The sequence below is a fragment of the Miniopterus schreibersii genome (assembly GCF_964146895.1).
Source record: "Miniopterus schreibersii genome assembly, chromosome: 8".
Taxonomy (NCBI): domain Eukaryota; kingdom Metazoa; phylum Chordata; class Mammalia; order Chiroptera; family Miniopteridae; genus Miniopterus; species Miniopterus schreibersii.
In genome coordinates, this window is record NC_138109.1 from 31,782,001 (window position 1) to 31,797,966 (window position 15,966).

The following is a 15,966-nucleotide window of genomic DNA, read 5'->3' on the forward strand; positions in this document are numbered from 1 at the left end:
TACTATTAATTAAACTAAAGTCTTTATTCAGATTTCATCAGTTTTTCCACTAATGTTCTTTTTTCTATTCTAGAATCCAAGCTAGGATTCTACATTGAATTTGGTCTCCTTCAGTCTGTGACAGTTCCTTAGTTTTTCCTCTTCTCTCGTGACCTTGACATTTTTGAAGAGTACTGGTCGGGTATTTGGTAGAATGCTCCTCAGTTTGGGTTTGTCTAAGGTTTTTTCATGGTTAGATTAAGGCTGTAACTTTTGGGGAAGAACACCACAAAAGCTATGTGCCCTTTTCAGTGCATCATGTCAGTGGGTGCACAATATCCATACATCTTATTACTTTTGATATTAACCTTGATCACTTGATTAAGGAGAGGCTGCCAGGTTTCTCCACTGTAAATTTACTATTTTTCCTTTTAGAAGTTATGCAAATATCTTGTTCTATCTTGAACTTTCATCCACTAATTATAGCTTTCACTTGTGAGTCTTGCCTGCTGCAATTAATATTATGATGCTCTAATGGTGATTTTTTTATTTCCCTAATTCCTTCTGTTGATTTTGTTGTTGTTGTTTTTAGAGAGAAGAAGGGAGGGAGAGAGAAAGAGAGAGAGAGCGAAACATCAATCAGTTGCCTCCCACCTCTGATGGGGAATCAAACCCATCACCTTTAGGAGTACGAGACTGCACTCCAATCAACTGAGCTACACCAAGCAGGTCCCTTCTATTTTTTTAATTGCAATTCTTCTGTAAGGAAGACCTGCTCCTTCTTTCTCATTTATTTATTCAATCATTTATTTATATCAGTAAGGACTTAGTGATATGTATTTCATTCTTTGAGTTATAATCCAATATTATGATTATTTTATTGCTCAAATTGTTCCAGCTTTGTCCATTGGGAGCCCTTTGGTTGGCTTCTGTGTCTTTTTGGCATGTCTCTATCTTGGCACCATAAGATGCTCCAGGCTCATCATGTATTTTCCTTGCCACAGCCCTAGAATCAATCATTTCTCCAAGGAACACTGGTTCTTTTTATTGAAGACTGGTATTTAAAATTCAAGATCTGGGTACTAGATGCAATCATTGGTATTGGAGTATCACTGCTTCTAGACCCTCCAAGCAGACAAAGCTAGGAAATATGTGTATGTATATTAACCCACATATACATATATATTCATATTTATTTATCTATTTGTGCATGTATTTTTTTAAAAAACAAGTTGTTCCTCATACTTTGCATGTTTTTAACTTTATATAAATGGCCCATACTGTAACTATATTCTTGCAACTTGAGTTCTTTGACATTTATTTTTGAGATTTAACCATGTTGATATATAATACCTATGGTTTGTTCATTTTAACAGTTATCTTAATAGTAGCTTTTAGTGTGATAACTTCTTTTTATTTTTTTCTAAGAGCCACAGAGCTGCCAACTGTAAAGATTATTGTTAGTCATTCATAGTTATTAATAGGTGATAGGCAGTTTCCTAAGGAAAAAACAAAGTTGGTTGCCCAGCTCACACTTTAGGGACATTATAAGTGTCACATTCACATGGTGCTTTCTTTTGAAGAACACAGTAGGAGAGTTTTAATGAATGTCCGCCACTCTGTTCCTCTATTAACAGTTCTTTGTGAATAATACTTGCATATTGTGTAGCTGTGGTGAGTTGTCTTCTTTTAGTTGCTTTGTTCCAGTTTTATGTTTTATTTCTAATCTGCTTCATACTAGTTGTGCTTTGTAGTTAGTTACTTACTTTTGGGATCATTTTGTAATCTCTTAATATTCCTACAGTTTTATTTGCCATGTGCTGTTTTTTAAAATTCACTTTGAATTTTCTAAATTTAGACCTTACTCAGGAAATAACTTAGGGAAAAGAGTAAGTCTAGTACACAATGTAGAAATTTAAGTGCTATAGTTTAACAACTTTTCTACTAATAATATAAGTTTTATAATTTGTCACTTTATTATTTATTCAAAAACTTACTATTTGATTCTAATTAAAATCCATCACCATCAGAGTTGATGAGTATAGCTGTGCGAAGCTTCAAAACGGAAAGCTGGCAAGGTTTCTGTGAGGGTCTTGGGGGGTCATTTATCACACTGTATCACAATTGCCTTTATCCCTGCTCTGCTAGCTCCATAAAAGTATAAACATGACTGGCCCTGGCCGGGCAGCTCCGTTAGAGCATCATCCAGATACACAAGGTTGTGGGTTCGATTTCCTTAAGGGCACAGACAATGGCTTCTCTCTTTTCATCTCCTACCTTTGCCTAGCACAGAGCTGGGCAGTTCTAGAAACTTCCAAAAGAGATTGGGAATATTAATGAAGAAATGAACGTACTCAGTGTATATGGGGATACATTTCTGTATTGTGAAAACTTGTGTTTCGTTTCTGCCCTCAGATCAGGAGGCTGGGGTACCTGGCCAATGGTGTCTACAACTCCAGATTGAATGCCAGGTGCCAAGCAAAGTACCTCATACCTGAGGCTTTGAAAACAGGCACCTGGGACAGTAGTGGGAGGGGTGTAATTCTCAGCTAGCTAACATCTTTTGTCCTTCAGGTCTCAGATGTCATCTTTCCCAGAATATCTTCCCTGATTTCTCCTAACAGTCGGTTCCTCTTCTCTGTAGCCCCATAGTCCCCTCTGCTTTCCTCTGTCATGACCATTGTCACAGTGCATTCAAATTTTTTTTCTGCTGAAATCATTAAGAGTCTGTTTCTGTTGCTTACTACTTAGAAACTCTTGTTATGGGCTGAATTGTGTCTCCCTCCCCAACCCCCAACAAAGTTCATTTATTGAAGCCGTAACTCCCAGTACACCAAAATGTGATTGTATTTGGAGACAAGGCCTTTAAAGAGGTAAGTTAAAATGAGGCCATTAAGATGGGCCTAATCCAATCTAACTGGTGTCCTTATGAGAGGAAATTTAGACACACAGAGAGACATCGGAGCACCACATGTAGAGGAACAACCATGTGAGCAGCCTGTAAGCCAAGGAGAGAGGCCTCAGGAGAAAGTGAACCTGCAGACACCTTGATCTTGGACTTCTAACCTCCAGAACTGTGAGAAAATAAATTTCTGTTGTTTAAGCCACCCAGTCTGTGGTATGTTGTTATGGCAGCCCTAGCAAACTAATATAAACCCTGGCTGAATTTAGTGATCAATCAAATATTTCCTGGTTACAAAAAAGACATTGGAGCAGGATTACTATGTGCAAATGATTAAGACAAGAAGGAAGAGCCAAGATGCAAAGCCAAGCAGGACCCTAGGAAAGAATGAACTAGGAGGTGCAAAGCAGCAGGTAGGAAGGGAAGCTAGAGGAATTCCCTAGCTCCAGTGAAAATGTATATATGGGCCCCAAGACTGAGGGTCTCAGAAAGAAGACCAAGTTTCTAATGGAGAGAAGCTGGACTTCGGTGGCAGAGCTCTAGGTTCAAAATCTCACCCCATCTTGCTTGATATATGATTCTGAGCAAATTACTTAACCTTTCTGAACCTTAGATTTCTCGTTAGAATAAAAATGAAAAATAACACCTATCTAATGTAGTCATTAAGATTAAATTAAGAATGCATATATAAAGCTGCCTAGCATCTAATAAATGTCAATCCCTTTCTTCTCCTTTTTTTCCCCCCTTGGGCTAGGGGAAGAGAGAAGTAGACATCCAGTGAGGAGAAGACTGAAGATCTTCTTGGGCCAATGCACAATATTTAGAGTGTGGGAGAGCTCAGATATGCTCTGGATGGGTGGTATGGGTGGCGAGAAGCTCCAATTTAGCAAGTGACATGGCAGCCAGAGTTTAGGCAGCAAGTGACACTGATAAGAGTCTGATGGGAGGAACATTGCGGTTCTGGGTTGTCATTCTATTCACAGCCAGTGACTAAAATAAGGAGCAGGATCCATCCTCTACTATCTACCTGGGTTAGGATTAGTAGGATTTATGACAACCATGGGACAGGTATATTAAGTAAGAGAATTGCAGCTGACTATCAGTTGTACAAACTGAACCAGGGTTCACATCTGGCCTATCCAAAACCAGGTCTAATTCTGGGTCCTTCCTGCTACTAGAGGTGAGGCAGCCTGACCCTACATTAGTCAGGATTAGCTCGGAAACTGGGCAGAACTGAGCCTTCAGCTCTAGAGCAGTTATAATTTATTAGTGATTACTATGTGCCAGGATTTTCACATACCTTTTCTCATTACCACATAATAGCCCTTGGAGGTGGGAACTGTTATTTCCAAAAAAATAAATTTATTTTTTCAGAAAAGGAAATTGAGTTTCAGAGATGGTAAGCAACTTGTTCAAACCTATACAGTTAATAAGTGATAGGCCAGGAGTTTGACAAATTTAAAAGCTTGCCAACTGACAAAAAGAATAGGTTTTAATTGTTGGCAATGCAAAGAAGTTTCCAAGAAGAAATTTTCTAATATTACAACAGATCCCTCAAGCACAATATACCTCCTAGTATCTCGATATGGGGTCCAGCTTCAAACCTTTGATACTTCTACCAGAAACCAATATAATAAGAGGGCAGCCCTGTGGAATATTTTCCACAGGAAACATCTGCCCAAATATTTCAAAGACTGCAAAGTGTCCCAAGAGGGAGGGGGAAAGGCTGAAGCCAATCACAAGCATGGTGATAAGTCCAGGTACCAGGTGGACTGAAGCAGAGAGAAAACACAGGCTTCCTGCTTTCCGCTCCCTCTGGAAGCATGCTCTGGTAAAATAAACTCTTTCCAAGACTCAGGTTCCCAGGTTAGTGATCTGGTTTTCTTCTAACAGGAAGTGAGCTGTCTCTCAATCAGAGAGTGGGGGAGGGGAAATTATTGCCAATTACACTAAATACATAGGAAGGAAGGTTCGGGCATTTCATGTCTTTACAATTAAGAGACCTCTACTTTATTCTTGGAGTCAATCACAGATCAGCCACAGGACAGACATTCTTTCTTTGAGTGTTTACAGAGAATCAATTTTAAAAGATTTTTTAAAATCCTTTTTTGTTTAAAGAAAGTGACATAATAGAAAGGATTGAGTTCCTGCCAAGAAAAGGCTTTCTAAACCTTCTTTGGCTCAGATCGACAGCACTTTAAGGTCTTTCAATAAATCAAGTCACTGGCCCCAAATAGAAAATTGCTACCAGGAAAGAAAAAAATTTTAATGGGATGTCTTTGAGTTAAATTAGAGTCTGTAATTACTCTGAATGTATTATTCAGACTCATTGTTCTTTATATTTCTAATTCACATGTGATTAATGAGACCCACTCCCCATGTGCCCATTGTAGGAGGCACTGAGAAGCCAAGGGTATTAATTCATCCTGATCCTTCCTCTCTAAGGACTTCCAGTCTGTGGAGGAGATGGACTGGTACTCACAAATGGTACACGGGAGTGAACAAAAGGATGGGCAAAGTGGGGAGGTCTAAGGGGGACTGAGCATACAATACTGAGTTGATGGGTTCTAAATTGGAATTTAGTGTCCCTGAGTAGAAGAGACAGCTCTCTTCTCTAATGATTAGGGGGAAAATTCTCTTTCATCTGGGGATAGAAGGGTATTTATTGTCTTTTCCTTGTTTTTCTTCTCCTGCATCTTCTCTTCAGCCACTGCTATACCACCTATCTGCCATTCATTCAACAAGCATTTACTATATTCCAGGTACTGTGCTAGGCACTCTATGTACAGTTTTTCATTCAACCCTCACAGAAACCCTGTGAAGATGGAACTATTGTTTCACTTGACCATTAGGAAACTGAAGGCAAGGAAGGTTAAAGTCACATAGATAGTACATGGTTCAACTGACATTTGACCTTTGTATCTGAAAGCCTACACACTCTTCACTATACTTAAAAGCTAAGAGACTTCTTAGAGATGAATTAGATAGGATCTCTGCCTTTGAGCGACTCATAATCCAGTGGAGTAGAAAGACAAGTAACTAGTTTACTTCGTTCAGTCATTCAACAATATTTATTAAGTGCCACTAAATTACTAGTTGCTGTCACAAAGCAAATTCAGACATAGTTCCCTGCCTTTAAGGAACTTACGGTCTTTAGGAGAACAGACAAATACACACATAATATTACAATCCAGATATAATGTAATGAATCGTCTAAAAAAAGACATTGTAGCCCGGCCGGGCATGGCTCAGAGGTTGAGCATCGACCTAGGATCCAGGCAATCAGGGTTTGATTCCCGGTCAGGGCACATGCCTGGGTTGCGGGCTTGATCCCCAGTCGAGGGCATGCAGGAGGCAGCTGATCAATGATTCTCTCATCATTGATGTTTCTACCTCCCTCTCTCCCTCTCCTTTCCTCTCTCTGAAATCAATAAAGATATATTTTTTTAAAAAAAGAAAAAAGACATTGTAAGGCTTCAAGGAACAGGAGAGGGTGTAAGTCTCCCTGAGATAAAGAGAGGGGACATGTTTCAATGGAAACTTGAAGAATGCATACAAATTTGCCACTAGAAACTTCTTCCAGTTGTCTAAATGCACTATGCTGTCTTGCCTCTGAGCCTTTACACATGTAGTTCCTCTACATAGACCTGTTCCCTGCTCCCCCTTCCTGACATGTCTAACACCACACACTCTTCTGGTATCAGTTTGGATGATACTTCCTCGTGGAAGCATTTCTTTACATGCTCTTTCTCCATCCCACATCTAGACTAAGACTTACTACCATGGTTTCCCAAAGACCTGTGTACATATATAAAGGTTGGAGGGAGATAGGCCATTTGTTGATTGTGTAAGGAGCAGTGAAAAGTTCAGTGTGGTTGAAACATAGGGTACACATACCAAGAAATATTTGTGGAATGAATGAATGAATGCTTGAAAGAACTGTAATATCATCTTGGAAACTAGGCTTCAACCAGATTATTAAATCTCTCCTAAACTTACACATCCAGACATTTAAACTGCCTCCATCACATTCTTTTAGTCTTTACCTGATCTACTCATCATTCAAAACGTTCCCTATCTTAAAATCCTTTCCTAACAGCCCTCCTTTGTTTTTCCAGTCTGGGTCAGGTGGTCACCACTCTGTTGCACCTTTCTGGAATCAGTGAAGTGAAGCAGAGAGGCTGCTCTCTGGATCAACGCCTACCAATTGGAACCCCACGTATCAAATTGGAGGGAACCTTCAGTCATCCCTTCTCCCATGGGAAACTGGTCTCCCAGCCTTCAGTTCTTGTTTGCTGCTGAAGCACCTACTCCAGAGAAGGCAGGGCAGCAATGGGGAGGGCCGCAATGTAACCCATGGACACCTGGACCTCTCCACTCCAATTTGTCCAAAATCAAAATACTGGAAAGGACTTGGTTTTTGCAATCAAACTTGGTTTTAGCTCTACACTCCACTTGTTTCATGGACATTGGGCAAGTTATTTCAAATCTCTAAACCTTTGTTTCTTCATCTGAGAGCCCAAAGGTTTTGGAATAGGGGAGTGCAGTGGTCTGGTGCCTGTTTTAGAAATATCCCTCCTGCAGCTGCGTGGGGGATGGGCTGGAGGGGAGAAACCAGAGGCAGTTCAGAGGCTGCTGAATAGAAGTGTTTCCAATTACCTCCGCCTGGGCGGGCCTCTCAGAATACTCTCCACTGTGACCCCAGAGCCAACCTCATGCTGTTGCCTAGCAACTCACCTGCATCACCAGGGATCTGAAGCTGGGGCCCCATCGAGGATGGGGAAATGACCAGTTTAATTACAAAAATCTCAGGGGAATCATGCATCAGGTCATTCCTCAAATACTGTGAGCTCCCACCAAGTGCCGAGCTCTGTGCTAGATATTGGGGATTTAGAGATGAATAAAATCCTGTCTCTTTCCTCAAGAAACTCATGGTATAGCAGAATGGACAGTTTTCATTCAAGAAATATTTACTGAATGCCCATCAACAGCAGAATGGATAGATGAGTTATAGCATATTCATACACTTTAATAATATACACACAGCATGAGAATGAACAATCTACAACTATACACAAAAATTTGGACTATCGATGAGTGAAACATATGGGTGAAAAAAGCCAGATAGAAGAGAGTACATTCTATATGGTTCCATTTAGATAAAGCACAAAAACAGGCAAAAGTAATCTATGCTGTCAGAAGTCAGGATTGGAGGTTTGGGAAATAGTGCCTAGAAGGGGCATGAGGAAGGCTTCTGGAGTCCTGGAAATATCTTGTTTATAGATCTGGGTGCAGGTTACATGGTGTGTTTAATTTGCCAAAATTTATCAAGACTGTATGCTTACGATATATTAATTTTTATGTAAGTATGTTTTTCACCAATAACAAGTTTTTAAAAAGAAATATTTATTGAATACCTACCATATACAAGGCATTGTGTTTCAGGCAAACAGACAGAGAAGAGAAATTGAAGAGAAATTTAAATACAGGGGTCTGAGGAGCACAGAGAAAGGACTTCCCATCAACTGTATCCCATCTGTGGCAAGGGGACTGAAGCATAGCTATTCCTTCCTGAAGGAATAGATTTTGAACCAAGTGGGAGTCTACTAGGCAGGAGACAGGAGGCAGGGCCTTTCATGCATCAGAAACAAGAAGGAAGAGGCAGGAAATGAGGTTGAGAGGTTACAGGGGACCCAAACTGTCAAGGGCCTGGGAACAACAATAAAAATAGCCAAATGTTTGTGGTGTGACAGGCATTGTTTAAAATACTTCGCATGTTTAAATTTATTTAATCTGCCAACCATATAATGAGTTGGTGTTATTACTCCTATTCTACAGATGAGGAAACAGAGGCACCGTGGGTTAATTAACTTGCTTTAAATCCCACGGAAAGTGACAGAACTAGGCTACACACCTAGCAGCCAAATCCAGCATGCTTGAACATTGCCCCATGCTGCCTAGGTCATTTAGTCACAGACTAGGTAACTGAAGGGCATTTAAACAAAGGAGAATCATGATCAAATATTTGTGTGACAAAGGTTATTCTGTGGAAAGTTGCTCTGTGGAAAGTTGCACTGGATTGGATGGGGCAAAAGTGGAGGCAGCGAGACCAAGGAGAAAGACACTCTAGGAGTCCAGCTGAGAGAAGCTGAGGCCTAAATGAGCATAGAGAGCAAAGAGAGAAGGGAAGAGTTTTAAAAATCAACAACAGAACCTATCTGCTTTCCATTTTATACATACTGTTATAAATAAAAATCCATGAGAAGGCAGAGATATAGTATTTTATTTTATTGTTCCACCTCATGTGCAGAGAGTTGGGTTAAATGGATTATTCAGTTGTCTTCTTTGGCCTTGAAGGCCTGTCTCTTGTTTTATTTACTTATCTATTCCCTTTTACCCTCTTTCCTTTCCCCACCCCTACAAGTAACTCTTTAATGTGTAATTTATTGTTTAACTCTTTATACTGTTCTTGCAAAATGTGCATGTTCATATTGTGTGCACATATTTTACATTTATGTAAATGGTGCCAGATTTTATGTATCTCATTCTGTATCTTACTTTTGCACACCACACTATATTTTTCAATATCTGTTCCTGCTGCTGTATCTTTAGTTTGTTGTCTCTAACTGCTCCCTAGGGTTATAGAATTGACTTGACAATACAATGCCGTAAAAAGTGCTCTACCATGGAGTGGAGAGACTTTAGCTGTAACCTCTGTCTTTCTACTAACTTGTGGTGTGAACTTGGGCAAGTCCCTTCCCCTAGCTGTCTTACTTTCCCCATTTGTAAAATCAGAGGTGCCCTCTACATCTAAAATTTCCATATAATTTCCTCACTTTACACACATGGAACTCAAGTGCAGAGAGTGGGGACAACTTGATCAAAGTCCCTCAACAGTTATCAATAGTTAGATTCAATTTAGCCCACCTTTATTAAGTGCCGCGCATGGTGCTTAGTGCTTTGGATACTTAAGTAAGCCCTGCTGAGTCCCTCCTTCCAGGGCCTTTAAAGAGAGATGTGTTAATTTTCCAAGAGCAGGTGCAGATATAGCCTGTGGGCACCAGTCAGATGCCGTAGAGATATTAATAGGACATAGATTCAGATAGAATCTAAGGCAGCACCTCTATGGCCCCAAGGAGGCCCCCAAACATTCCTGGCCTCAAGAAAAAGAAAGAGGCCATAGCATTTACTAATAACTGTTCAGATATAGTAAGACAAAAAGCCCTTATCTATTTGTATGACTAATATTATCCAGCAGTAATTCCTCTTTTTAAAAATGTTTTGTTTATAGCTATTGATTATTTACTCTGTGCTAGACACCACTTTATATGTGTTATATAATTTCATTTAATCTTCATTACAATCCCATGAAGTAGGGGAACTATTATAGTATTCCCATTTGAAAGATAAGGAAAGAGAAGTAGGAAGAGTTTTATTACTTTGTCCTAGGTCAGTGGATTTCAAGCATTTTGGATGCAAGCCACAGTGGAAACATAGTTTACATTGCAATCTAGATCACACATACCTGTTTCACAATACTACACTAACCCCTTACTATATGGGACCTGCTCTGATATTTTCTATTCAAGTATTTTTTCCATGCTGGTCTGAACCACAAAATTGATTATATTACCTACTAATGGGTTGCAACTTGCAGTTTGAGAAACAATGCCCTGGGTGACATTATGTACCACAATTCTAACAAAATTACACAAAATGTGAAGCTATCATACTCTTTAATTTGAACTTTCATGTCCTGTGCTGCATGTCAAAGACACAGGTTTGAATCAGACACGGTCCTAAGCTCAAAGCACTCCAAGACTCCTCAGGGAAACATACAGGTAGATAGGCAATGACAACATAGCAGTGGTTCATAATTCTGGTTGCACCTTAAAAATCACCTGGAAGATATTTATTTATTTGTTTATTTATTTACCTGGAGGATTTTTTTAAAGCACTAATCTTGAGGCCCTACACCCAGACTTTTCTGATTCAATTGAGCTGGGATGAGGCCTCAACATCAGCTTTTTTTTTTTTTAAAGCTTCCCAGGATTTTTTTTTAAAGCCAGGATTGAGGATCACTTCACTACAGCGTAAGTGCTGTGTTAAGGGTATAGACCCTGAGAAAGAAGATATCTACCAGAAGGGCTCTTGGTGGCTAACTGGGCTCAAATTTACAAACAGAGCCTAGCTGCCATTGCTAACTAGAGCCTCTCCAGAAGCCTGCTTCAGGGAGAAGCCTGCACATTTTATGCCTGCCTGCCCTGCGAGCCTGCCAGCTAAGCCGACCCTTACAAAGGAATTCCTGGAATCATATTTCAACCAATAGAACTGAGACTTCCAGCATCCAGTCAGAGTCACACAGCTATACCCTCCTTAGCACCCTGACCGACCAAACAGAGTGGCTCCATTCTGACCAATCAGAACAGTGCTTTTGGACCAATCAAACTGTGAGGATTTGGGTCCTTATTGCATGAGGACAGACCAATCAGGGACCAGGAGCAGGGACTTCTCCCTATGTAAGTCAGCTCGGGGCTGGCTCCACAGCACATACTCCCTTTCCACAGAAGACTGCTGACTGTGTTAACTGGGCTGGACTCACCAGAGTGGACTCAACCAGAGCAGAGCTGTTTAGCCCAAGAAAGCCACCTCATCCCAGGGCCACCTCAAAGATGTTTCGTATCACAAATCAGGTGTTTGCACTAAAGTTTTCTCCTTCACTGCACCCCAAATTGAGGATTTCTGTTGATGTTTAGTTGGCACCAATGACCATCGGTTGACAATGGGAAGCATAGAATAGGGGCACCTAACTACCTGAAAGTGTTGAGAAAAGCCTCAGAGAGAAATTGGCTTTGAGTTGGGTTTGTGTGCTGTACACTTTCTATTTTGCAATTCAGAGCCACTGTCCATTCATTGTCTGCCCAGTACACTGCCTGTACAGATTAAGTCAATGGGTTCTTTGGCTCCCAGACTTCCTCTTAGGTATGGGCCACACCCTAGCAGGAGATCAGTAGAGGGAGGAGAAGGGAGGGTTGGGTAATTAATTCCCTGGCTTCTTCCTATAAATTTGCTGTGGTCTGGCTGTGAACCTCCTTTGAAGGTAAGTGCCCCTTTCAAGATGGTTGATGAACAGGACTCTTTGTTCTAGTTTCTGTAATTTCACCTCCCTCTTCCCACCCATTCAGGTCAAGGGGGGTTTACAGCTCAGGTACTTCCTAAACTAGCTTGTCTTCCTCTATAACCCCAGCCACATTTGAAATTAGTCCCTTTGTATTTTATTGTAATTTGTCTAATTATCCTAATCTGAGTGTGCCATCTGTTTTCTTTTTAAAATATATCTTTGTTGACTTCAGAGAGAGGAAAAGAGAGGGAGAGGGAGAGAGAAACATCAACGATGAGTGAGAGTCATTAATCAGCTGCCTCCAGCACGGCCTCTGCTGGGGATCGAGCCGGCAAACCAGGAATGTGCTCTGACTGGGAATCAAACTGGCAACCTCTTGGTGCGTGGGACGACATTCAATCCACTGAGCCACACCGGCTGGGCTGTCATCTGTTTTCTGTTGAGACTTCCCACTGATAGAGCATGGAAGCAGATGGGAGCTATAAGGATAAGGAAAACTAAAGCAAAGCAAAAAATCCAGGCAGAGGGAGCAGCATGAGTAATACCAAAGAAGCATGAAAACAACATATTTTCTGTTTGTTTAATTCCATTTATTGGTGAAGGACAAAATGCTAAATCTAGTGCTCAGTTCTTAGTCCTAATCTTACTAGATTTATCAGCAGCATTTGACCAGTTAATTGCGCTCCTTCTTGGAACAAATTTGTCACCTGGCCTCCATGATACTGTACCCTTTTGGTTCTTGTTCTTCCTCTGGCTACTCTTTTTCGGTCTCCTCTTCTGGTTCCTTCTCATTTCCCTGATGTCTTCATTTCCCCATTGCTGAATGCTGGAGTCCCAAGGGCTGTCCTCAGTTCTCCTATCTGTCTACATCAACGCTCCATACTAGGTATGCTGTCCACTCCCAAATTTATATTGCTGACCTAGACTTCTCCTTCAAGTCCAGACTCATAGAGCCAACCTAAGTAGAGAAAGGAATGGTGTCTAGAGCCAGCTCCTAGAGCTAACTGTTTCATTTTCAGGAATTTTTCTAGTCTCTTGCTAAAAGCAGCCATTACTAAAAATTAAATTATGTAAACTTAAAATTAAATAAACTATATTAAAAACAAAGGTAATATTAAAAACTCATCACTTTCTAATTATTTTGCTATATTTTATTTTCTATGCTCTTGGGGTTATTAAGATCTATTCTAGCCGTACTTTGGAAATACTACATAATGGTGTGCTACTCTTACATCTCTTCCTAACTCCGTTTTCAGTGACATCATGTTGATAACTCTGAAACCAACCATGGTGAGAGTATTACACCATAGAAATTGGTAAATGCTACAAATCAGAGTTTGATTTATTATTATGTTGACTTTCTACACTTAAGAAAGTGGTGAAAAAAATATTAACTGCAGATTAAATTTGGAGTGTATTGGGTCTGTAGCTATTGCATTGTGAATAATATAAAAAACTTGAGGAAATATTCTTCCAGTATTGGAAAACTACTATCCAATTCAGCAAAGTCACTTGACTAGTGAAGTTCCAAAATATGTGTTTATTGTTTCACTTTCATCTTACTATTAATGTAAATGAAAATATCAACTAACATTCATCTTGGAACTATACTCATTCATTTAGCAACTGCAACCATTAGTTGGCTACAGATACAAGTTTGGCAAAAATCAATTAAAGCATTCTGTGAGAATAAACTGGCCATCTGGAATTTACAATAAGGAATATTGTATATTTTATTATTATTTGTGAGTTGTGTGCTATACATCATTTGTATCAGTAAACTTTATGGGTACACATACATACACACACTTTCCCTGGAGAACCAGTTGTTAAATATTTACCAGCACACCACTGCTAATACACAACTCAAACTTAGTATGTCCAAAACTGAGCTCTTGATTTCCCATACCAAGCCAGTTGCCCCTGCAGATGTCTTAATTAATGGCAACTTCATTCTTCCAGTTACTCTGGTGAAAACCCTTAAAGTCATCTGTGACTCCTCTTTCTCTCATACCCATATCCAACCTATCAGGAAAACCTTTGCCTCTACTTGCAAAATATATATAGGCTCTGATACTTCCCACCATCTCTCCTGCCATCACTTTGGTCTAAGCCTACATGTTCTCTCGTGTGGATTACTGTAATAGCCTTCTGACTGGTTTCCATATTTCAATACTGCAGTTAAAATATAAATTAGAAATATCATTCCCTTGCTTAAAACTCTTTAATGGCTTCCCATCTCACTCAGAGTCCAAGCAAATATCTTTGCAATGGCTTATAAGACCCCACAGTATCTGCTCCCCCTCCCCTTACCTTCTGACGTCATCTTTTGCTACTCTTCCCCTCACTCACTCCACTTCCTCTACACCAACCTCTTTGCTGTTCTCCAAACAAATCATACATGCTCCTGCCTCAGGGCCTTTGTACTTGCTGTTTCATCTACCTGGAATGTTGCTCTTCTTCCAGTTTGCCCCATTGTTTGCTCGCTCTCTTCTGGTCTTTGCTCAAATGATACTTCTACTGTACTATATGTTCCATACAGTAAATGTCAGTTATTATCCCCCCTACTAGAATGTAAATTCAAGAATTTTTGTCCATCTTTTTTGTCTATCTTATTAACTACATGTTCCTAGACATTAAAATAGTGTCTTGTACATAGTAGGTGGTTAATTTGTTGAATGAACAAAATATTAATGAGTATTCTAAATGCCCATAAAAAGTTTCTTTGAGCTTATTATGAGAAAGAATTACAGGGGATCCAGAAGTGAGTCCTCTACTCTTCAAGGTGCTCAGCTGAGAACTGCATGCATTTGTTTGTGCCTGTGGGTCTCTCACTTGTGTACATGGACCACCTGGGAATAGCTGTGCTCTTTTAGAAACACCAACAATTCATAGTGAACTAAAAATAAAATGACAAAATATACACTGTGGGCTAAAATCAATAGCATCTCATATCAGACTCTAGCACAGACAAGTAATAAAAGTTACCAGAAAGTCTAAGAAAAATGAATATTTACTGAGTAGTTAGTGTGCGCTAGGGGGACACAAAGATGATTCAGATGTAAACCTGCCTGCCCCCAAGGAGCTCACAGTCTGGTGGTCATGGAAACAGACAACTATACCATATTATCATCAGCCCACCAACAGGAAAATGGACTAGTTACAAAGGCAACAGAGAGGAGGGAGTAATTAAGTGTAGTAGCAGAGGGAGACAATATCTGAGCTGAGTTCTGAAGCATGAATAGGGGAGCAGGGAAGGGCCCAGGAGAGAGATTTACAAGTGAGAAATATTTCACTACTTTTTTCCCCCTGCTTAGTAGAAATGCCTACCTATCTGGATTTTAACAGGAAATAGCTCAGCTAAGCTTGCAAAACTCTGAGTTGTGTGGAGCAGAATTTGAGAACCCCTGGGTATTGGGACATGCAAGGAAAGGCTCAGTGAAAGGGACAGATGGCAGGAAGGGAGAACAGCAGCTTCACAGGGGCAAAATAGAGAAGATGGGACCATTTAATACCATAGGACTCATCAAAGGCTCAAGGCTCCAACAGAGAAAGGGGAAGGAGTAGAAAGGGCAGGAACACTTTATTTCCTGCCCTTGGCCATTGTTTGGAGCATGCATTGTCTTGTTTTCCATCTCTCCTCATAATGTTTTCTGTTCCTGAGTGGAGAGGCTACCTTAATAGTGCAGAAAGTTCCCATGTTGACTCTAGAGGCCTGGGTTTGAGTCTTATTAACTGTATGATCTCATGCCCAGTTTCAAAACCTTTGCTCACCACATAGCCTAGAGAGTAAAATCCAAGCTCTTTGGCTTGGGACTGAAGACCTTTCTCCATCTGGCCCCAATGACCACACCAATCTCATCTGTCCCATACCCCTTCTCACCCCAAAGAGCAAAGCACTTCTCCTGAGCTCTGTGCTTTCACAGACACTGCTCCCTCAAGCTGACCTTTTTGCCCACTCCAC